This window comes from Dipodomys spectabilis, unplaced genomic scaffold (assembly GCF_019054845.1).
Source record: "Dipodomys spectabilis isolate Male_0828 unplaced genomic scaffold, ASM1905484v1 ptg000583l, whole genome shotgun sequence".
NCBI lineage: Eukaryota > Metazoa > Chordata > Mammalia > Rodentia > Heteromyidae > Dipodomys > Dipodomys spectabilis.
This window is the reverse complement of record NW_024871260.1, coordinates 1,292,361-1,316,069: the sequence shown is the minus strand read 5'-3', so window position 1 is coordinate 1,316,069 and position 23,709 is coordinate 1,292,361. Positions and strand designations below refer to the sequence as shown.

Genomic DNA, 23,709 nt, shown 5'->3' with positions numbered 1-23,709 from the left:
TCCATTGGTATCAGCTTGAGATTTCTTTAAAAAAAAGTTTTTAATTTTTATATTTCTAAAAATCTATTTTACTATAAAGATGCTATTCAGAGGGGTTACATTAACATGAGTAAATTACATTTCTCATTGAACATTGTTACCAGCTCCAGTGTTTTTCTCCCTCTGTCCCTTCCTTTTACTCCCCCGCTCACCATTACATTGTAAAGTTAATTTCTGCCATAGTGTCCTATGATTATCATTGTTGCAATGGGTCACCTTTAGTAGTTCTTTCAGCATTTTGTTATTTCCCTTCCCTTACCCCAAACAGATAAACGCATATACAGGATGCAGGGTACCAGAATCAAAGACAGGAATTGTCCTGGATAAAACCAATAGGAAAAGAAAAATGACAAAGTATGAAAAAAAAACTAGCTCCTGTACATTGGCTACATCAAGCTTGACAACTAAACAAAAGAAGACCTGCTGTTTCTATGTCTTAGCGTTCATTTCAATTAGCATCATTTTGTATGGTCATATATATGTTCATAACTCTTGAGTTATTATGATACACTTTCAGGAGTAACAGGCTAATGCTAATCATTGCAAATGAGGGAAGTCATAGAGCTCATGTTTTTGGGGGCATGGCTTGCTTTACTTAATATGATTTTTTTCCATGTCTTTCATTTTCTTACAAAAGGAATGCTGTGGTTCTTTTTGATAGAAGCATAAAATTCCATTGGGTAAATATACCACATTTTCTTGATCCATTCATCTATTGAGAGGCAATTGAGTCGGATCTGTATCTTAGCTATGGTAAACAACGCTGTAGTGAGCATAGTTGTGCTGGTAGCTTATTGTGCCATAGTTTGAAAACATTTGAATAAATGCTGAGGAGTGGATTTGTTGGATCTGTAGTAAGAAGACCCCTACTCCGGCAGGCAAGCCCACTGCATTGTCTGGAGTGACAGAGCACACTGCAACAAAATTGTTACCAAAGAAGCAACCTTATTGAGAAGGTTCCTACACTGACCAGTCATGGCCATAGCACAGTCTCGGGAGCTAATACCTCGACCCCTACCGGCCCAAGTACTTTGGTTTTTAAAGGAAAAATTCACAAGGTCAAGCCTGGTCACGCAGATGACCAATGAGATTGTCACACACACACAAGATTACACTGTCATACTAGACTACATGAAGATGGCCAATGAGGTTACAGTTTGTCACATAATGGTTGTTTAAATCAGCCTATCACCTTTGATTTAAATTAGTCACAAATTAAGTGGGTAAGGCGAAGCACACGCAAAAGGTGGAATTTATAGTAAGCATACACAAATGAGTTTAGTGGAGTTTACTATAAGCACGTGAAAAAGGTGAAGTTTATGGTAAGCTGGAGAAGTTGCCAGTAGGAGCCAGATTACAACCTCTCTGTTTTATTGTTCAATCCATAACAGAACAATCAAGGTGGTTTAGGTTGTTAAGGGGTTGGGGGGCATAGGGGCATTCTTTCCATCCAGGAAATGGAGCCAAGGTCTAGTAATTTTGTTTAAAGGTTTTTTTTTTTTTTTTTTTCTCTGAAATCCCTAAAACAAAGGAAAAGCCTGGAAAGACACGATATCACCTCAAGTCTCTCAGGGCCCACTTCAGATCTTAGGGAAGTTCTATATTTAGTCTTTTGAGGAACCTCCATACTGCCTTCCAGAGTGGTTGAACCAGCTTACATTCCTATTCAGTGTAGTAGTGTTCCAATTTAGCCACATCCACCCCCGCATCTGTTATTAATTGTTCTCTTGATAATGGCCATTCTAACTGGGGTGAGTGGAATCTAAATGTAGTTTTGGTTTTGATTTGCATTTCTTTTATGGCCAGTGATGCTGAGCATCTCCCTCCTCTTTCTGAGAGGCCACACTATTATAGGTTTGTAGTGTCTCAACAGAGGCATAGAAACTTGTAATAATGTGTTTTTTTTTTTGTAGTAAATTCACTTCACTTGGAGCTTCCAATGACTCTTATGACTTATAGTCAAGGTTTGTACTATTTCCCTTACTGATAAAAAGAAAAACACTGATTTTCAAAAATCATAGGAAAAAATCCCTTTGACAGGGGTCCCTGTGAATACTAAGGAAAAATTTTTACTTGGAAATTTTATTTGGTTGCTTGTTGTTTACATCACTTAAACACATGTTGAATTTGGGGTTTCCCCACCAAATCTTCAACAAACCAGAAACTATGTAGCCTCATTGGATGTTGCTTCAAAAGTTAAAAAATATTTTGACATATTTTTGATTTGGTGTTTTGGGCATTTTTGGCTTTTGGAATGCTAGTGGGCCAGTACTCAGGCTTGAACTGAGGTCCTGGAACTCTCGCTTAGATTATTTTACTCAATGCTGTCACTGTGCAACTCAAACCACATCTCCACCTCTGGCTTTTTGCTACTTAATTGAAGATAAGAATCATGAGGATTTATTAGCTTTGGTTGGCATCAAACTGTGTTCCAGATCCCACCCTCCTGAGCAGCTAAGATTACAAGAATGAGCCAGAACCTGGACGTATTGTGCTCCCTATGAAAACTAAACAAGGGCACATAATTCTGAAGCATGCGTGTATGGTTATGTTTTTCTAAATTAGTTAGAAAAATATAGCCCTTTCTGTGTGTGTGTGAATGTGCTGAGGGAAATGAGGATGAATCTTCTGATTTTGAGGAAAGATTTCACCTAGGGCTTTTCACAGACTGAGCTATGCTATACGGAATTCTTGAGACTAAAGGTGAGGTAAATGATGTCATCATCCCATTCATCTACATCCCTTGCTAACATATGCATATACTGTGGAGTTGTCATGAGTATTTTGTGTATGAGAGCCAGTACTGGGGCTTGAATTCAGGACCTAGATACTGTTCCTTACCTTTTGTATGCAATGCTAGCACGCTACCATTTGAAGCACAGCTCAGCCTTCTTCTTTTACTGTTTAATTGGAGGTAAGAGTGTAATCTGCTATCCATTGAAGTGCCAAGCCTCAATCCCTTGGTGAAAATCACAACTGGTGTGCAAAGAAGAAAGTTGACATTGATTCAGAAACCTCAAAGATACCAAGTTTTAAAGGAGAAAACTTCTCTTTGTGCCAATGTCCACTTACTTTTTAACTTGTGTTTCTTCCTCCCAGTTATAGTAGAAGGATCTGTACCAATGGGAGGAGAGAAGGAAATTAAATCTATGCTTCTCCTTTTCTGAACAGGACACACATGGGACTGGCTAAGTCCCACTTGGTAATGTAAACATGACCGACAAGAAGTGGAGATATGTCTATTCAATTTCATGGAAATTCTGTGAGGATGCTTATATGCATCTGTCCAAATAAATGCACAATGGCTCATCCCTCTAATCCTACTAATCAAGAGGGTGAGATCTGAGGATCACAGTTTGAACTTAGTCTACTTTGTAAAATTCTAAAGACACTTATCTTCAATTAACCAGCCAAAGACCAGAACTTAACCTAGGGATCAATTGGTAAATGCTAGAAATGGGACAGCACTCAGGCCCCAAATTCAAGTTCAAGTTGCAGCTTTTCTTCTGTCTATATTCCTTTAAAGACCTCCAAGACAGTGATTTCCTAGGTGATGTTGGGTGATGTTTCCTAAGATGTTGGGTGCAACTGGCTCATTCCTTTAATCTTAGTCTCTCAGCAAGCAAATTGCTAAGGCTCCACTAGCTTATGAGGCAAATGAAATGTTCTGGAAACCCAGTCCTAAGGAATTAGCTGGGGAGTGCACTTCTTTTTCTCAACCCAAGCTCCTTTGATAAGACCCCAGTGAAACAGTCTCAGAGACTTACCAAGTATTCCAATACTATGCCAGGTGGTCTCAGCCCTGGGTTTGAAGGAGGAACACTCACTTTTTTTTGTTCAGTCATGGGGCTTGAACTCTTGGCTTGGTTGCTATCCCTCAGCCCTTCAGCTCAAGGAGAGAACTCTACCACTTAAGCCAAAATACCACTTCCAGTTTTCTAGTGGTTTATTGGAGATAAGAGTCTCATGGACTTTCCTGCCGGAGCTGGCTTTGAATCATGGTCCTCAGATCTCTGCCTCCTGAGTAGTTAGGATGACAGGCATGAGCCACCAGCGCCTGGCTTAGGAACACTCACTTTTTAAACAGAATTTCCAGCAACTGCTCCATTGTCCCCCACTGTCTATAGTGGTGGAGTAACTTTGCAACATAGAAGGGATCACCTTTCTGGTAGGCAGGGACCAGGTCCATTACCAGAATTTCCAGCAAACCTGAGTCCAGGTTCCATATATTATAAGGCACATTCAGGGTTTGGTCTGACTCATTTTGACAATGAGGTGGTAAAAAAGAATAGATCTTTGAAACATGGAAATGGGAGTACACTTCGAATTGATTAATTGTAATTGAGTGGATTGAAAACTACACAGTAACTATTTTCTCAGTCTACACATATAAACACACACAAGAAGAAAGTTCTAGTGTGGACTAGGATGAGATTAAATAGGTTTCCTGTCATAATTGTACCTGGCCTGAGTTGCCTTGTGATTCCTTTGGTTTCTTCTTATAAAAAGGCCTGAGACATTGGATTTGTGGTTTGGCACTGATCCAATATCTGCAGCATCGAGTAAGGCACTCACAACTCTCATGCCTGAGACCTGAGTCTCTTGAACTTTGAAAGCAACACAGGAAAGTCTTTCTTGTTCCTGAGCCACAGGCCAAGTGTGCTGGCTTGAGCTGACTGTCGGTTCCACTCGCCTGGCTCTCAGAGTTCCACATTCTATTCCATTGTGAGGGAGGTAGTGTCATCTCTAGGAGACTAATGATCAAAGCTGCTTGCTCACATAAGACCATCCTAAACACAAACTGGAGGCTGAAATCTCCCCTTCTACATCACTCTATACACATGTGGACATTGTCAAATCCCAACATCCTCAGCCAGGCCTAGGTACCAGCATGGTCTCAGCCTCAAAGAGCCCTTCCAAGGTCAGATCCAGTTTGTCACTATTCCTCTCATCCTGCGCAAATCATTTTGCCTCTCAGGGCTCTCTCAGCCTTCCATGTGCTTCTCACATCTATTTTTGACATCTACTTCCCAGGACATTGTTAGGTTTTTGTTTCCTAATCTTCTGTGTGCTGTCATCTTGAAAAAAGGTAAGTACTTAGAGGTGGGAAAATCAAACATGTATTGAAAAACAAACATTACACATACAGTCAGACATTTTTACAGGTGAACATTCTTGTAAGATAATAGAGTATTTTTGATAATTTTGTCACATTTTATGACAGAGGGGAAGGGGAGAAGGGAAGAGGTGCTTCATTGTCTTCTCATAATTCAATGATTATTATTTAAATATAGTATAGTTGAAGGAATATAAGATTTAAAGATAACTGTGCTTCTGTTCTTTTCATAAGCTAGTCATTTATAAAGTATTCCTCACTAAAGTATTGTTGTCTGTGTCCCATGAACTATCTTCCTCCTTAAAAATAATCAAGGAAAAACCTTCACAAATAAGTGGGCAGTTTTCCAATCTCTGGATAAGAATTTAAGGTACAACATTGTCTGCAATTTTATGCGTGTACATGTGTGTGGGAGTGTGTGTGTGTGTATGTGTGAATGTGTATGCATATGTTTGTTTTAGGAATTGAACTCAGAGACAATATAACAATCCAGAAGCATCTTTCCCTTGACTGTAGTGCTCTACCAATTTTGCCACAGTTCCACTGCACACTTTTTTGTAGTGAACTAGAGAGGAGAGGCTCATAAAATTTCCTGCTCAGGTTGTCTGAACTAAATCTCAGGTCTCAACTTCCTGATTAGCTAGAGTTATAATTATGAGCCTCCAGAACCTGGTGAAAAAGCATTGTTACTGGAGGCATTGGGGTTGCAAGTTTCAGTCCAGCTTCACAACATTCTATATCATAAAACAGCAACAGCAAAACCCTGTATCAAAATACAATAATAAGATGTAATTACAATACAAATTAGTGATATAGTCTGCTAGCATAACTTTCAGGAAACCTTGGTCTTAATGATTTAGCAAGACAAAACCAAACAAAATGAGAATTTCAGTAGACTCTACGAATTTTTAATTCCATCTTATTAATTTCAAAACATTATAAGAAACAAAAACATTCATACTTATAAGGAGAATGTAAAAAAGATAAAAGATGGCAGATTAGGAGGAAAATTCTACACTACAGGAACATTTTGTCATGGTGAATATATGGTCGTATTCTTATGGTGAATATATGATAATGTTCTTCAAAACAGCAATAGATAAATATATATTTACTACACATAGTCTAACTTTTCTATCCCTATCAACTTCTAATCTTCTAGAGCACATTATCAATATATTCCAAAAAATATCTAGCAGAGTCAGGAGGTTGCCAAAATACATTAGCTTCAATGTTTTAGGAGATACACGTGCTAATTGTATTGACTATTCTATATATTGAACATGTAGTGTGCTATAATTGTATCTCGAAGTATGTATGAACACTACTTCAAAGTGAAATGAAATACAAGAAGGGTTTGAAGGCATATGCCTGTAAACCTAGCTATCTGGGACAACAGTTCAAGACCAGTGTAGTTTTACCTGCAATGCTCCCCAACCACTGGCTCTGTGTAATGGAATACTTCTATCATCCCAGGTCCATAGGGAGCTCAGAGCAGGAGAATTTCCATTTCATGCCATAGTAGGCAAGAACTTCCACATGGCTCCATCTCAACCAAAGAAGATTCAACACTGGCTAGGATCTATCTCCCCTACCTAGGTGAAAATAAAAATAAGAGCATTGTAGTATAAGAAAAAAACAATATTAAACCTGCCAATACAAACCATCATGAACAACACACAACTAGTGTTTGTTTCTCATACCTTTAATCTGAATTATACCTTGGATTATATATGTGAGCTAGAGGCACTAAGCAGTTCATCATTTTAAAAATGACTATTTGAGTGTCTGCTTTGACTCTGAGGTCTTTGATCCATTTGGAGTTGATTGTGGTGGAGGGTGATATATAAGGATCTAGCTTTAGTTTTCTATAAGTAGTTAACCAATTTTGCCAGCACCATTTACTGAAGAGGCTGTCTTTCCTCCATTCTGTTTTTTTAGCTCCCTTATCGAAGATGAGAGTACTATACGTCTGTAGGTTCATTTCTGGGATTTCAATGCTATTCCATTGGTCCTGAAGTCTGTTCTTGTGCCAGTACCAAGCTGTTTGGATTACTATGGCTTTGTAGTAGAGTTTGTAATTTGGTATTGATATTCCTCCAGCACTATATTTTCTGTTAAGGATTGTTTTGGCTATTCGGGGTCTTTTATTATTCCATATGAATTTTTGGATTGCTTCTTCTATTTCCTTGAAGAATGAAGTTGGAATATTGATAGGTATCCCATTTGTAGGTAGCCTTGGGTAGTATTACCATTTTAATGATGTTAATCCTTCCAATCCAGGAGCAAGGGAGGTTTTTCCACTTTCTAAGTTCTGTTTGATTGTCTTTCTCAGGTTTTTAAAGTTTTCATCATAGAGGTCCTTCACTTCTTTGTTTAAGTTAATTCCAAGGTACTTTATTTTTTGTGGGGCTATTATGAATGGAATTGCTTTCCTAATTTCAACCACGCTTTTCTCATTGTTGGAATACAGAAAGCACAATTGTTTTTGAGGGTTAATTTTATACCCTGCTACTTTGCCAAAGTTTTGAATCAGCTTGAGTAATTTGGGAGTGGAGTCCATGAATAGGAGAAACCCTAGATCTCCCTGGCATAAGCCAAAATTTTCTTAATAGAGACCCAGAAACACAACTAATCAAAGAAAGGTTGAACAAATGGGATTGTATGTAATTGCAGAGCTTCTGCATGGCAAAGGATATAGCTGGTAAATTCAATAGAAAGCCCACAGATTGCGAGAAGATGTTCGCTAGCCATACAATGGACAAAGGTCTCATATTTAAAACATACCTGGAACTCAAAAAATTAAATCCCCCAACCACAAATCCTCAAAGAAACAATTGCCCAATAAATAAGTGGGCTAAGACTTAAAGAGAAACATCTTCGAAGAGGAAAGAAGGATGGCCAATAGACACATGAAGAAATGCTCAACTTCCCTAGCCATAAAAGAAATGTAAATCAAAACAACATTGAGATACCATCTCACCCCAGTTAGAATGGCTAGAATCAAGAACTCTAATAACAGATGTTGGAGGGGATGTGGACAGAAAGGAACCTTACTGCATTGTTGGTGGGAGTGTAAACTTGTTCAGCCACTTTGGAAAGCAGTATGGAGGTTCTTCAAAAGACTCCACATGGAGTTCCCCTATGACCCAGTAATCCTACTTTTGGACATTTACCCGAATAATAAAAAACAGGACCATAAGAAAGCTACCAGCACAACTATGTTTATTGCAGCATTATTTACCATAGCAATGATATGGAACCAACCCAGATGTCTCTCAGTAGATGAATGGATCGAGAAAATTTGGTCCATATACACAATGTAATTCTATGCCTCCATTGGAAAGAATGACATTACCCCACTTGTTAGGAAATTGAAAAGCTTGGAAAAAATTATATTAAGTGACATAAGCCAGGCCCAAAGAAACATAGGTCCCATGTTTTCCCTTATTTGCAATAACTAGTATATGTCTGAGACAAGCAGAAAAGTCCAGAGAATTGGATGCTAAGTGAAATGAACCCCAAGAGAGGGATTCAAATGTTTTTTTTTTCTTTCTTGTGATTGTTTCTCACATATTTATAAGATGATTTCTTTGTTGCTTTGTATGTCCCTCCCCTACAGTATAACCCTGCTTTCACTGTATTTGATGTTGGTATAATTTGTGGAGAGGAATGGAAAAAACAAATTGTTTAAATAGGGATACAGGTGGACCCGGTGCATCAATGAGATATACAAGACGTTGTTGAAAACCAAACTTTGGCCGGGGGGGTGGGGTGGGGAGTGAGGGGTGTGGTGGTGGGGAGGTGTATGTGGGGGAGATAAGAAGGGTTTGGAAGGGGAAAAAAGGAGGGGGCAACAATGCTTGGGAAGAAATGTACTCATTACATTGCCCAGGTAATTGTAACCCCTCTGTATTATATTTTCACAATTAAAAAAAAAAGACTATTTGAAGACAGTTCCCAGTGGCTCATGCCTGTAATCCCAGCTTCTCATGAGGCTGAGATCTGAGGATTGCAGTTCAAAGCCAGCCCAGGAAGAAAAGTCCCCATAAGACTCTTTTCTCCAATTAACAACTCAAAAGCCAGAAGTGGCTCGGTGGTTCAATTGGTAGAGTGCTAACTAACTTGAGCACAGAGTCTCAGGGACAGTGCCCAGGCCCTGAGTTCAAGCCACACAATTGACAAAAAAATAAATGAACATTTAAATGTCTGAATTTCTTGTGAATTAAAATGACAGCAGTAGTATACAATTCTATAGTCTGCTACAGATTTCATTATATTTGTGGTTAGAAAAAGTAGCACTTAATAAAGGACATTTTTTTCATAAATTAGGACAGATTGTTCTCTAATTAAAGGAAATTGCTGGACTCATACATAATAGTTTGGTTGGTTTTTGTTTTGTTTTTAGGACAGGATGAGAAACCTTATTTCTGCCAATGGCCATTTGGATATGTATAATATCATTCACAGGCCATGCAGAACTAACAGTAAAGACAGGACACAGTCAACTGACAATAAACTTATTTGTCTTTATGCCATGTTCCAAATGATTTATTTAGCTTATATTTTCCTATGGCCTATAGTTTCCTATTCCTGCCTTCCTCAAAATACCAGCATGTTCCACCAATTCAGATTTGAGCCAGGCAATATGTAATATTAGTGACAAGAGTCGAAGAAAATTGTAACACAACCAGGGAAGCATGAAACCAACACTTTAGTAGCTAGACACTGAGGAATCAGGCCTATAATCCTAGCTACTGAGGAGGTTGATGATCACAGTTCAAAACCACCTGGTGTGAGAAAATCTGGGAGACTTTTTTCTCCAATTAACAACCAAACAGCCATAAAGGGAGCTGGGGCTTGAAAGGTAGAGTAACCTTGATTACAAAAACTCAGGGGCAGCACCCAATCCTGAGTTCAAGCTGAAGGTCAGGCACAAAAACAAAACAATCAACAACAACAACAACAAAAACAAAACAAAAGCTGGGAGAAAGCTCAGGAAAAGATTGCATTGTCTACAAGACAAATGTACACATTACATGAATTGTGAAATGGTAACATCACTGTACACACCTTAGTAAAAATTACATTTAAAAAATAATCTGAGAAATACTGAAGCCATGGAGCCTAATGATGTGCATCTACTTTCCAGAATTTCAAAGTCCCATCCTCTGAGCTGGTAGCACACAGGTTATAGCCCAGGGTGATGAGAAAATATGAAGCCAGAGATCTTTTCAGATTGTCCTACCAACTCTTTTATTACTTTAAGCAAAAAAAAAAAAAAAAAAAAAACAAAGGAAAGCAAACAAAATAGACTTTATGGTTAATTAAGCTGCAATTAAAGATTCCAGGCCGAATTATATTGTTAAATGATGAGTTAGTACATGTGTTTTGTAGATACTGAACTCACATGTGTCACAAAAATATCCATGGATTCATAACTAGAAACTTTGAAGTGTAAAGTATATTAATTACGTGAGTTTCATTAGGTAGCCAATAAGGGGACACCACACCGTAGTCAGTCAGGTAAAGTAGTTTATTTACTGAACTGCTGCCCATGCCATACACGATGGAAAGGCATGTACAAAAAATAGAGCTACCCAACCTCGAGCCAGGATATATCTAGGCGAAGGACCGAATGAGGTGTGGCCAGGTGGGAGACAAGTCTGGCCACACTGGATCTAGATGTTACTTCAAGGCCTGGGACTCTCCTCTGGTCAGATGGAAAGTGTGACCAGAGGCTGCCCAGGTTGTGACTTAGGAGGAGGGGGAGGTGGCTGCCTCGAGGTGTGCCAGATACCTAGGTAATACATAAAGGGTGGAAACTTAGCCAAGAAGTGAGGAGGTGTCTGCATAGGGTCTGCATGGCCTGGGGCAAACCTACTACCAAATACACGTAGTACCTCTGCCATGTGACTCCTGACTCCAAACAGTTCATTCTCAATTATTTTCTTTCTTTCTCTCCTTCTTTCTCTCTCTCTCTCTCCCCCTCTTTCTTTCTTTCTTTCTTTCTCTTTCTTTGTTTCTTCGTTCGTTCGTTCGTTCGTTCGTTCCTTCCTTCCTTCCTTCCTTCCTGCCCTCTCTCCCTCTCTCTCTCCCTCCCTCTCTCTCTCTTTCAATCTCTCTCTCTCTATTTCTCCTCTTGCTCACCTTCCCTCTCTCCCCTACCTCAGTATTCTCAACTCTCAAATAATGAACACTTGCTGAGTTGAACTCACAGGCTTGGAAGAGCAGCTCAATTGGCGAATATGAAATTTAATTTAATGTTACCTTACACCTCTACCACAGGTCACTGGAATCAAATAATGAACACTCAACAGCATGGTATCTCATGCCATTTGGAAGAGGAAAGCAAGGACGCTCACTTCATTCTCTGAGGTCTATCCTGGGAAGGTGTGGAAGACTCCACCCTCCTCTTGGTGAAATCTCAGCCCAGTTTCTGCATCAGGAGAGGTGACTGCCACCAAGTGTGCCAGTTATGGACACAGGTACTAGGCAAAGAAGTAGCCTCTTGTGTTGCTGAGATTAATGGCATGATTCAATATGATCCACTAGTTTGTTGGGATTGAGACTTCCTAAATTTTTGGTTAGGCTATGTTCAAATTGTAATCTATTTATTTCTGATTGCTAACTATGATTATACATGTGAGCCAGCACATCAAACCATTCAAAGTCCTTTATCACACGTAGAAGACATGAAGTTTATTTTCCCAAATGACATACAAGTTGACAGACAGCAAAAGTAAATCCTTAATTCTGGTTAAGATGTGTTTTTAATGTGAAACAGAATTACTTAGCAAAATATCTGACTACTGTGATTATATTTTCAAACTTACCCTACATTTCAATATCAAATCACCTATATTAGCCAATGATTAACTCAAATTACCTGTAATCATTTACTTCTGTCATATCTTCTAGAGGTAGGCAGAACAAGAAAGACTAGTCTTGTTAGAGGTGGGGTCTCTTGTGGAGTAGGTGGGACTTTAGGATGGAGACTGGCAGGTGGACAGGTTTAAAGTGGAAGAAGGTGGGGTCACTGGGGAGGAGGCTGTTTGGGGCAGAGTTTGGAGGAGGAAGATCAAGATTACAAAGGAGAAGGTTACTTAGAGGAGGGGTTCTGGTGGAGCACTGTGAGCCTTGTGGGATATGGGTGGTGTTTCCCATAACGCAGGGAAGAGAACGCAGCCTGACAGAAGTAGGGGTTTCTGATGCAAGAATGTGGAACTATGAGGAAGAGGCTTTTTGGGGTCTGGCTTTGAAAGGATAGGGCGGTGCTAGGAAGAAGTGGGCTAGAAAGTGGGGGGGGGGGTTTCTCGTGGAGAATGGAAGGACTTTTGGAAGTGTGTTAGGGTGCAGGTGAGGTTTCAGGCAGAGCAGGATGTAGTTCAATGTATGGAGGAGTTTTTCAGGACCAGGGCTTTGTGAAAGCAGAGATAGGATACAGTGGACTAAACTAGTTAGGACGGGGTTTCTGGTGTAGCCAGTCACCACTTCGAAAAGAGGAGTAAGGTTGAGTGGGGATTTAAGTGTTGCAAGGCAGGACAAGGACTTTGGACAGGGTTTCCAGTAGTGCAAGGTAACCTTCACCAAGGGACTATGAAGGGACAGGGATTTACAGTTGAGCCTGGTGAGGCTTCCAGAGGGAGGCAAACTGGTGCAGAGGTTTCAAGTGGAGCAATGTGGGTGTTGAGAGATGGGATAGTGTGGTCGGGGTTTTCTAGTGAGGTTTTTCTGGAGCAGCGCAGGGCTTGGATTCATGGGCCTATTGGAGGAGGGGCTTTGAAAAGGAGTGGAAGGTCTACAAATATGTAGGATATTATGGTCAGGGTATCTGGTGTAGTAGGGTGTGTATCTGAGGGAGGACCCAATAGATGGAGGTTTATCTGGGGAGCAATGCAGGGCATTGAAAGAGTAGATATGGGAGGTGGAGAGGCTTGTGGTGAAGCAGGGCTGTCTTTCCCGCCAGAAGATGTGCTGTGTGAGAAGCTTCTGGTAAACCACGGCTAGGCTTCAAGGGCAGTTATATGGAAGTGGAGGGTGTTTGGTATAGCATGATGGGCTTTGTGGGAAAATTTATGTTCAGGGCTGAATTTGAGAGGTTAGGCCACTTAGAAATAGACTAGTTATGGGTGGAGTTTCTGATGAAACAAAGAAGGGCTTGAGGAAGAAGTCTGATTGGGGGTGGAGTATGAAAGGGAAGGGAGGAGCTTAGAGGTACTACAATATGGGACCAATGGGACTTTGAGAGACTAGAGTAGTTAGGGGTGGGGTAGCTGGTGGATGAAGGGAGAATTCCAGGGAGGAGCCTGATGTAGGTGTGGTTCTTGGTGCAGCAAGGAGGAACATAGAAGGAGGAGATATAGATGTGGCCTGGTTTCTGGTGGTACAGAGCAGGGTTTCCAGGAAGGGGTGGAGTGGAGGAATACTTTCCCTGTAGCAGAGGAGGACTTTCAGGAAGGAATCTGGTTGCAGTCAGGACTTTGAAAGTTTATAGCAGGAGCACCAGGGAGTAGGTTAGTTAAGGTTGGGCTTTTTAAGGAGGAGGCTGCCTGGAAGTGTCTTTCCAGTGGATTCAGTCAAGTTTTATAGGAAGTAGGGTTAGGAAAGGGACAAGACTTAGTGAAGAGTGGAGAAACAAAAAATAAACCGTTACTCCTAATAGAACACCATTTCCTGTCAGTTTTGAATTATATTACTTTTATGTATGCAAGAGATACTGCAGGAAGTAACCAAGTAATAATTCCTTCCTAGTGAAATTTTTCTTTATTCCAATTGAGTGAAAATAAAACCACAGGTCACATCAGGCTCAGAGACATACAGTGGACTAAGACACATGAAGCACTGCACTTGATTCCCCAGCACAACCTTTAAGGACCACAAATAAAAATTTTAAAATGTCTCACTTAGTAAACAATGGACACTCTATTGTCTTAAAATTGTGAATGAATAGAACTTTTACTCTGACCATTTTAGAAATCATAAAAATAAGTAAGTAGTAATGTTTTAACTTTATATAACATTGGAAAGTATACTAAAAATAATTAGGAAAATATAAAATAGTACACAGAATGTTTGTTCTCCAGCAACAATTTTAATCTAAAAGAATTTAAAACCAGAAAATTGCCATATAATGAGATTGCAGCATTGTTTCTTTTTAGTTCTCAAAATGGTGACTTAAGCAATGTGTCTTTATCATTGGATGCACCGATGTTAAAACATATCTAAGAATGTGAAGCACTACTATACAAACCCTGTAGAAATTCAGAAGGATCTGTGAAATGATGTTGCAATAAAATTAATGACTTATTAGAGTAGGAATTGATCTTCACTAGGCCCAAAAATATTTTCCAGAAGAAAAGGCTACATTGAAAAAAAACCAAAACAATGAAAAGAAAGCAGGGAGGCAGACCTTGAAATAAACATTATCCAAAGAACAACATCTATTGAGCCATGATTGCAATCTTCTTTTACGTAAGTTACAGTTACTGACCCATGTTCTTTCCTAATGCCAAATAACAAAGCCATGAAAATGCAGTAATCATTTTCAAGGTATTAGAATTTACAGAAAGAATTCAATGAATGTATTGCTAGAAAATAAAGATAGATGTCTGAGATAAAGAGTGAAGAAAATATCCCCAATTTCTGGCCTTTTGTGATGAGAGGGGTACAAAACAAAACACAAGGAGAATGGATGGAAGTACAGTAGTGCATACCAGTAGTTCCCAAGTTGCAATGTTGAACAGGGGAGAAAATAAACATAACCATCAAAGGACTTAGCACTTGAGAGTAGAGCGAAGAACAGTGAAAATACATGGAGAATTACAAAGGATGCCCTTGCATAGTGTGCATGCAGAAGTGTGCATGGCATTGAAGTCTAAAATATGTGGAGTTATTATTGGAAACTACTTGTACTCAAATGGTGTGACGATCAGTAATAAATTTATGATTACAGGACATTGAATAATCATAAAGGTCTTGCTTCAATAGAGCAGAGTTAAACCTTGATAAATTCTGTTTTGAAACAGCTAACACACTATAAAACCCAGACAAGAAGTTTCAAATTATATATAAGTGACTTGACTGCAACAAGAGAGTTCAAAAAATCAAATCACATAATGTGGATGCAAAAGGATAATATTATTAAGGTAATCTTTAAACAACACACATTTTATGTGAGTAGTCCTGATTATAAATTATTTGTTTTCCTTACAGATTTTGGATTCACAAAATCAACAAACAACAAAACAAAACAAAACAAATGACACTTGGCAATAGAGCTGGATGCCAGTATCTCATCTCACGAGGCTGAGACTGGAAGATTATGGTTCACAGATGGCTGGAGTAGCAATCCACGAGACATTTATGTTCAATTGTTCAATCAAAGACAGAATGAAACCTTGGTTCAAATAGTAGAGACTCAGTCATGAGTGAAAAAAAAAAAAAACTAACAAGGTTTTGAGGCTCCGAGGCAAGTTTCATTACTGCACACACGCATGCACACACACACACACACACACACACACACACACACACACACACAACACACACACATACAAATGGAATCAGAGGAAGAGGGAGAGCAAAAAGGGAATATTAATAGTTTAAAAAGTGAACCTTTCTGATGGAGGCATAGAATTCCATTGTGTATCTATACCTCATTTCCTTGATCCATTCATCTACTGAGGGACATCATGGTTGGTTCCATATCTTAGCTATGTAAATAATGCTGCAATAAACACAGTCATGCTGGTAGCTTTATTGTGGCCTTGTTTGTGATCATTTGGGTAAATGCCCAAATGTGGGATTGCTGGGTTATATGAGAGCTCTATGTGGAGTCTTTTGACGAACCTCCATACTACTTTCCAAAGTGGTTGAACAAATTTACACTCCCACCAACAATGCGGTAAGGTTCCCTTCTGTCCACATCCCCTTCAGCATCTGTTGTTATTAGAGTTCTTGATTATAGCCATTCGATACAGGTGGATCCATTGCAACAAAGAGATATACAAGTCATTATGTGGAAAAGCAAACATTACCACTTGGGGGGGGGAGGAGGAATGGGTGGGGACGTGGGGAAGATGGGAAGGGGAAACCAAGGAGGAGGCTACAATATTTGATAAGAAATGTACTCATTATCTTGCCCATGTAATTGTAACCCCTCTATACAGTATTTTCACAATGAAAAAAATAAAAGTGAACCTATCTGCCAGGACTATCCTAAGCATACATTAATTAATGAAAATGAGGGAAACCATGGATCCTATGTTCCTTTGAGTCTGGCTTCCTTCACATAATATGATTTTTTCCAAGTCTTTCCATTTTCTTAAGAAAGAGGTGTGTCATTCTTTCTGATAGAAGCATGAAATTCCATTGTGTATATATACCATTTTTTTTGATCCACTCATCTATTGAGGGGCATCTGGATTGGTTCCATATTTTAGCTACGATAATAATGCTGTAAAAAACATAGTTGTGCTAGTAGTTTTAGTGTACGTATATGACAAAGATATGATAATAAGCATATATCAAAAGGTAGAAGCATGAAGATATTAAAAACAGGAATGAGAAAGGATGTCCACTCTCTCTATTACTCTTCATTATAGTAGTGTACTTTCTAGCAAGAGCAATAGGCAAGAGAAAAACATAAAGGGGATCCAAATAGGGAAGAAGTAAAACTATCCCTTTTCACAAGTGAAATGATCCTATATTTAAAGGACCCTATAGTTTCCTTCCTCAAGTTAGTAAAGGTGATGTTAACCTTCAGCAATGTAGGATGGTATAAAACCCACAAGAATCAGTAGATTTTCTGTGTTACCAACAATGGGAATGATAGATCAAAGCATAATATTCTGCAATTGTGGCCAGCCTGGAGCACATTTTCCCAAGAATATTCTGTAGTGTAAAAGAGGACCAACTATCAAAATAAAGGTGAAAATACTTGTACTAGAGACTGATTCATGTTGCTTATATCTGTTGTTGTTTTAATTACTTCAAACACATGGATAATTTATATTTGGATTACACAAATTGCAAAGGATTAATGGAATCAAAATTCAGTTTACTTTCATATACCCAATATAATACAATTAACCCCTTATGGAAAATTAAGTCCAACTGTAGAAACAATGTCAGGAATATAAAATAAGCCCTCAGTAAGTATAATCTGGCACACATATACCATCATCTACTCAGAAATTCAGTCTCTCTATAAATATTTATTTGATACAAAATAATAAAAACTTAATTACTGAACGTGAATTTATGAATCATCTGAAATACTCCTCGTGTATATAATTTATATAATTGTATAGATGTCACCTAGACAGGAATTTAACATGCACGTAGAAATCAAATTTCCACAATTTAAGATAGATGAGAGTAGTCATACCCTCATGTACTGTGTGGTGTGAATTTTACCACAATATTGAACCCTTCAACCTAATACCAAATTCATGTGGAATAATTTATTATTTGATGTTAAGTGCTAAGTGTAGAATACAACTTGAATTACTACATTAATTTACATAAATGAAACAATAATGATGTATTGTTTAAATTTTAATGCTTCTCAATTTTACAATTCCTGAAATATATCATTAAAATTAGTTCCACTTTTTTCTTTTTTATAGCTACTAAAATTATATATTAAACATTCAATATTAAGAAATCAATAAGTAACATATTATTAAAATGATATACTATTAAACGTTGATTTGAATTATATTTCTAACAAATTGTGATGTAAAAAACATTTAATAGAATTATGGGTAATATTTTTTAAACTTACCAGCTAGTTATTTGTTTCCTAGTTGTGTCATTTGTTATTGTTCCAAGTCATCTCTCCATGTTCATAGTTTTTTTATATTTGTTTTTTTTGGGGGGCTGGGGGTCCGGTCGTGGCGCCTGAACTCTGGGCCTGGGCGCTGTCCCTCAGCTCTTCAGCTCAAGGCTAGCACTCTACCACTTGAGCCACAACAGCACTTCCAGCTTTTTTCTTTTTGTTTATGTGGTCCTGAGGAATTGAACCCAGGGCCTCAGGCATGCAAGGCAAGTGCTCTACCACTGAGCCACCTTCCCAGCCCTCCACCTTAATTGTTTAGTTTTCTATTTTATCTCTATTGGTTCGCTGATTGTGCATTTTGTTTTCCCTTTTTAGTGACTGACATGAGGATGAAAATCTGTATGATAGCTTATTACTTCCTATGTTACTGTAAAATTCCTGTTCTCTACAGCTGTTCTACTCTTCGTTGTATACTACAGTATTTCCCCCACTCCCATTTCCTGTATTGCTGCTCTCATGTATGTTATTTTATTTTTTATTTAAATTTTATTGTCAAGGTAATGTACAGAGGGGTTATAGTTACATAAGTAAGGTAATCCTTTTTTTCTAACTTGTTACTCCTATCCCCATTTTTCTCCCTCTTCCCTCCCAATCCCCCCAAGATTATTTCCAATATATTGTCTTGTGAGTATCACTTTTGCATAGGTTTCCCCTTTGTCCTTTGTCTCTCCATTTTTTTTTCACTTTCTCTTCCCTAGTTGAAATTAACATAATTACAAAACCCAGGGTATCAAAATCAAATATATTGACTATAGGGGATAAACCTGTAAGTCGGGAAAACACAAAAGGTTTAAAAGAAATCACATAGTATATTAAGAACAACAACAACAAATAACATGTTTTGGAGTTCATTTCACTTGGAATCACCTTATATGCTCATATTCAAATAACAATTGAGCTATTATGCTCCTCTACTAAGATTATCCTTGATGTACTCAATAATCGTCCCCTATGACCCAGTAAACCCATTTCTGGGAATTTATCCAAGTGACCACAAGCAAGGCCATACGAAAGCTTATTTACCATAGCTAAGATATGGGATCAACCCAGATGCCCCTCAGTAGATGAATGGATCACGAAAATGTAACACACACACACACACACATACATACCTACCTACACATGGAATACTATGCTTCCATCAGAAAGAATAATACCACTTCTTTGTCAGGAAATGGAAGATCTTGGAATAAAACACATTAAGTGAAGTAAGCCAGACTTAAAGAAACATATGTCCCATGGGTTCCCTTATTTATAATAATTAGTTTATATCAAGGATAATCTCATGTATTTTAATTTGGCATTTTGTTCTATGTTGAGCATACGTATTGCTATCTTGTTTATTATTTCTACAAACAGGCCGGTATATTTAAAGAATTACATTCATCTCATCCGTTACTGAAGGAGAACAACTAAAAGAGCAACCCCTACAAGGAAGAACAACTCCTACTTAATTAGATTCATTCCTATGTAAAGCCAGTGTTTTTCCCTGCATCCTCATGTTGTACATTACAACTCTGTACTTGGTCATCCTGTATAACTACTATAATCTATATTGGGACATAAATGCCCCAGCTATTCCAGTTTGCTTTACTTTTTGAAAAATTTCTCTGTTGTTTTAGGTTGGTGTGTGTGTGTGGGTGTGTGTGTGTGTGTGCGTTTGTACAAAGATCAGAAGACAACATTTTTCTTCATTTAGAATACATCTTTCAGGTCATTGTAAGTTGTGTCTAACTGGAGAAGTCTCTTGCTAGTTTAGGTATGAAACAGAAAAATATATTTGTGCATGCACCACAGTTGTTTATTAGTATGTAATTGAACACAAAACTTCGATTTATATCTTGCCTGTTGTCAATAATGTGAATAACAAGGAACTATAGATGTATTTACTAGTTACCCAGAGAGAAATAATCATATGATTGGTGGTCGGATGATATTTCAACTCTGTATTTTTTTAGAAAACCATACTACATTCTAGAAGAGAATAATAACTGGTATTTTGACCAAGAGTGTAGAAAAAATTTCCTTTTCTCGACGCTATCACCAACATTATTACGTTTTGAGTTTTTTGAAATGGCAGGTTTTTACTCTGTTCAGTACCCCAGACTGGCCTTAGACTCAAATCTTCTTACTCCAACCTGCCAAATGCTTGCATTAGAAGCCTTTACCACCACACCAAGTTCCTTTGATTTTTTTGATAAGAGTTATAATAGTTATGATGTAGTATCATAGTAATTTTGAATTGTATTTTTCTAATGACTTCTGTTCACAAAGCATTAATCCAGCATAGAAGTGGTATTAAACACAACTTTGTAAACCCACTGGTGATTTTCAGGGCATTTTGGAAAACATGTCTACTCAGAACTTTTGTCGGTTTTTAATCAAGTTCCTTGTTAATCTCATCTTTAATCTCTATATACAAAATCAATAATTAATTCAATGTAGTAGAAAGGAAAAAATTGAGAAACTCCTCACAATTTTCAATTTTCAATAACATGATATTGTTTAAATCATTTTCTGTTTACGCTTCAGCCTATATAACTCAATGTATTTAGACCTTTTACAAGGCTATCTGTATTTTATTTATTTTATGCTGATTGCTCTTTCCAAAGCCTGCATGTCTAATTCTCCTTGGTTTCTTGCAGTCTAATGTAGTTCAGGTTTCAAACTGAAGAATAAATTGAAGGAAGCAACCAAATAAATAGAGTTCCTCTCATCTGATGATGCCTCTACAAGAATGAGAAAAGAGTTCATCCTGCTAAGGACCTATGATAGGAAATCAAAAGGAGAATTCTTTCTTCTAGGTCTTCTCTACCTTTGCAATTTACCTTAAATGATGTAAAACTCAATATACTGCTCAGTTACTTTTACGTTTTATCAGTTTTGCACATTATCATATGGACTTCACCTCAGTCTACAACATTCCTTCATTATTCTGTCCCTGATAGTTTTACACTATCAAGACATGAGATAACCAGTTTGATTTACAGCATGAGAAGTTATCCAGCTGGCTTCCTTGGAAGCACAGCATAGTCAATAGACTTCTGGTTGCTTACTACATGTAATGATTTCGGTAATATATATCACATTCTGTTTAATACTAAAAACACTGCTGGGTAAACTGAAAGCTCATTCATAGAAGTTTATGTTAAGTTTTTCACAAGTTTTATGTCTCTTAGGTTTTAAAAAATTTGCTATAATGGTAATGTTATTACCATTTTAGTGTTGAGAAAAATTGTAATTCAAGGCACTAAGTGCATGACCCAAAGACACATAGTGAGGAAGGAAATGAGTCAAAATTTCCAAAAGCCTTTCAGCAATACAAAAATGTAGGTAAAAATCTCTTCATTCTCTTATACACTCAATTCAATATTGATATTGTCCAATAAATAATAGCATAAAAAATATAGCCATGGTAATTTTTTCTATCACATTTTGTCTTCAACACAGACTGTGTTGGTGACATTGGGTTATCATGCACAGAGCTGAGATTATAAATTGAGGTCCAAAGAGAGCCAAATTTCTTCTGTCCCACAGTTCCAGTATCCTTTTTAAAAAGCATTAAAACTTTTAAATACCATCACTTACTGTCTTTTAAGAATCCCAAAACGTAAAAAATTCACATATAATCACTACAAAAAGCTTTAAAAGTAGGAAATAATAAAACAGGCCCTCGTGAACTAAAGTTTCTTCTACTTTTGAAATTATTCCTAAAGCCTTGTACTGGTTTATCATACCTGTAATCTTGTCTACTTGGCATATCTACTCAGGAGCATGAGATCTGTGGATAGGAGTTGGAAGCCAATTAAGGCAAAAAAAATTCACAATATTATTTTTCAAAAATTTAAATGAACTAGCAAAGGTCCAGGAATGGAGATGTAGCTCACATAGTAGCTCACCAAGCTAGAGAGGGAAGGCCTAGCGAAACCTTGAAGCCCTGGGTTCAAACTCTGAGCATGCCAACATGCAGGCACATACACACACATGCACGCACACACACACACATACACTTATTCAAAATATCTTCAGGTCAGTGTTTTGCATTAATTTCTTTGTTAATGATATTATATGGTTAAAATAATAGAAATAAACTCTTCCATCTCAGAACATTTTTAAACGTTTTTTATTGTAAAAATACTGTACAGAGGGGTTACAGTTACATGAGCAAAGTAATGAGTACATTTCCTATCTAACATTGTTACCTCCTCCTTGGTTTTTCCTCAAAAACCTCTTCCCTTCTACCTCCACAAGTACACCCTTCACCCCCCCCCCCCCAGCCTAAATTGTAAAGTTAGTTTTTCCACATAGTGTCTTGGGCAACTCATTGTTACAATGGGTCAACCAGTATCTCTATTTAAGCATTTTGTTTTTTCCCTTTCCCTCTCCAAATTAGAGAAGTGTATATAAATGAAGGCGCATCAACACCAAATACACTGAAAACAGAGGTTATACTGTGTGGAACGACCATAAAAAAAAAAAAAAAAAACACATCGAACATTACAGGTGCATTAGAAACAACAGCAAGAAAGGGAAAAAAAAACCCAAAAAACACTTGTGTCCCTATCTTGGGTTCATTTAGCTTAACATCAACTTATGTAGTCATATGCACATAGCTTTTGACCTTTTCTGCTTATCCCAGACATATATAACTTATTGCAAATACGGGATACCATGGGACCTATGTTTCTTTGGACTTGGCCTATTTCAGTTAATATAATTTTTTCCAAGTCATTCCATTTCCTAACAAATTAGGCAATGTCATTCTTTCTGATGGATGATAGAATTCACACACACACACACACACACACACACACACACACACACACTCACAAGGTTTTCTTGATCCATTCATCTATTGTGGGGCCTCGGGGTTGGTTCCATATCTTAGCTATGGTAAATAATGTTGCAATAAACAGTTGTGCTGGTAGTTTTAGAATGGCCTTGTTTGTGATCATTTGGGTGAATGCACAAAAATGAGATTGCTGGGTCATAGAGGAGCTCTATGTGGAATCTTTTGAGGAACCTCCATACTGCTTTCCAAGTGGGTGAACAAGTTTACACTCCAACCAAGAATGCAGTAGGGTTCTCTTCTTGCCACATGCCCTCCAGCATCTGTTGTTGCAAAAATGTGGAACGCTTCACGAATTTGGGTGTCATCCTTGCGCAGGGGCCATGCTAATATTCTCTGTATTGTTCCAATTTTAGTGTATGTGCTGCCGAATTGAGCACAGAACATTTTTTATATATAAATTGGAATTGATTTTCTTAAACTAGATAATTCAACAAAAAGCAAGTTCAAAAGAATTGTGAAATTTTAGAACCATGTATTTCTTACATAAGCACACATTTAAGAATAAAGTCAAGATTGATATGACAAAAACAAAACGAATCCAGATGTTTGTTGTTCAAGAGATGTGTAGGAGGAGAAATTCAATTATTCTACACAGGGCACCTGTCATAATGAACACTGCAGCAAGTGTTAAGGTATGTAAAATTTTTAATGTTTTAAATGTTTAATTTTGGGAATTTGCTTATATATGCCAAAATTAAGACTGTTTGACAGGTCATAAAACTTTTCCATAAAGTATTTAAATTTATGGTAGCTGACATATACTACTAAGTATGTACATTTCAGAGTTTATAGAAAGTTTATTAATGAGAAGATGCAAAGTCTTTGTGTAAAGAAACAGAGCAAAGAGTTAAGACTCTA

At 37.7% G+C, this 23,709-nt stretch overlaps 1 non-coding gene across 1 annotated transcript; it reads right to left on the bottom strand.

Annotated features, from left to right (window-relative positions):
- Positions 1-23,121: 23,121 nt before the first annotated feature.
- Positions 23,122-23,228, bottom strand: LOC122100542. The gene has a single exon (XR_006146196.1). It is a non-coding gene; the product is annotated as a U6 spliceosomal RNA (small nuclear RNA).
- Between the last annotated feature and the right edge of the window lie 481 nt (positions 23,229-23,709).